General features: G+C 35.8%; 1 pseudogene; it reads right to left on the minus strand.

The window, feature by feature from the left end:
- Positions 1 to 1517: 1517 nt before the first annotated feature.
- On the minus strand, positions 1518 to 1616 carry LOC132284019 (small nucleolar RNA R71; annotated as a pseudogene).
- Between the last annotated feature and the right edge of the window lie 266 nt (positions 1617 to 1882).

A 1882-nucleotide genomic window follows, 5' to 3' on the forward strand; every position in this document is an offset into this window, starting at 1 on the left:
ATATTCTCTACACCTCATTTGTTTAGTTGTTTTACATTGCACTTATTTAGTTTAAATTATAGTATAATTCAACCAACAAACCCTCTTTTGATCATTCGACCAACTAATCCAACAATTGATTCTAAAACACGCTTCCTTGGGACGATCCCTACTTGCTCTAACTACATTAATAGTTAATAGTGGTAGTGGTATTCTATAAATTCAAACTCAACCACACTACACACTTTTGTGCAACTAGGTATTGACACCCACCAAGTTTTGGCGCTGTTGCCAGGGTTTGGCAATGCCATATTTTGGAACCAATTTGGAATTAGTACTCTTTTGATCCTATTTTTATTTTATTTTATTTTTAGTTACTTATTCTGTTTGTTCTTGATTGGCTAGGTACATTGAGTCAAGAGAAGTGAAGCAAGGGAAATTCTAGAGCAAAGGAGCAAGCTAAGTTAAGCTAAGCCAAAACATAAAAACCTAAAAATTAAAAAAATAAATAAATAAATAAAATTGTAAAGCAAAGCAAGGCGAAAATTGAAAAATAATTTGTAGTTGCTTAAGAACCCTTTATGAGCTTTTCTAACTCTCTCTCTAGTTAAATCGTCGGCCCGCGTGGAGGTAAGTTTTAATTTCTTAGATAAATTACGAGCCCGCGTGGAGGCAATTTATTTTTCTTACATATTGTTGAAAACAAGGGAGTATATGATCAATGTGTGTTGAGGATTGTTGTTGATTGATTTGTTGCGGAGGAGAAGTGATTGCTATTTACTATTTGTTACTTGCTTGTTGTTGTTTTAATTGTGCATACATGGTCGTAGATTGTTGAATCCCACTCTTGTCCCACTTAATTTGAATCTTGAATCCATTGTTCGTAATCCTAGGGGAAGGGATAATTCTTGTAACTCCATTTCATCAATTGAGGAGCATAATGTGGACCATATGGAGGACCTTGGTCACATCAACCAACAAGGCATCCTTCACCCTAATGTGTATCACCATCATGACAACATTCAAGTACCATTAGGAATGCTAAGACCTTTTATTCCATAACAACAAGGCCAAGTTCCATTGGGAATGCCTCGGCCAATTTTTGTTCCACCACCTCCTGTTGTTCAAGCAAATCATGGTGCTCGTGTAGAGCCATCGGTTGTGAATCTTCCTCTTGCTTTAAGAGATCATTATGTGCCAAATGAGTATAATGCACCCACATGCATTCAATAACCTCTGTTTAGAGTACACAATTATGAGATTAAACCACAAATAATTCAAATACTTCCCAATTATCATGGCTTACCAAGTGAAGAACCTTACAAGCATTTGGATGAGTTTCTTGAAATGTGTTCCACCGTAAAATACACGGACATGCCGAAAGAAGTTTTAAGATTAAAACTCTTCCCTTTCACCCTTAAAGATAAGGCAAAATCCTAGTTTAATAACTTGAGGCCTTTTTCAATAACTTCTTGGGTAGAAATGCAACAAGAGTTCTTGAAAAAGTACTACCCGGTATCAAACACCAATGCAATGAGAACTTCATTTTGAGAATTTTCTCAAGGGGATGGAGAAATGTTTCATAAAGCATATGAGCGATTGAACGATTTGCTTAAGAAGTGTCCACATCATGACATTCCTAAATGGCAATTGGTTCAATTTTTCTTTGAAAGTTTGTTGAATACTTATAAAGGAATGGTTGATGCTTCTATGGGTGGTTCTTATCTTAATAGGTATGAGGATGATGTATGGCGTCTATATGAGAGCATGAGTGAGAATTCAACGCATCGATCTTTATCATCCAAAAATGGTAGAAACTTAGGTGGAAAGAAGAATGTCAGCTTATATCAAGTTGACAATTCCAATGATATAGCCGCCGAAGTGAAGTTTTTATCTCAAAGGT

The sequence above is a fragment of the Cornus florida genome, unplaced genomic scaffold, assembly GCF_030987335.1.
Source record: "Cornus florida cultivar Cherokee Brave unplaced genomic scaffold, ASM3098733v1 CherokeeBrave_3.0.0_Hap2_Chr01, whole genome shotgun sequence".
NCBI classification, from domain to species: Eukaryota; Viridiplantae; Streptophyta; class Magnoliopsida; order Cornales; family Cornaceae; genus Cornus; species Cornus florida.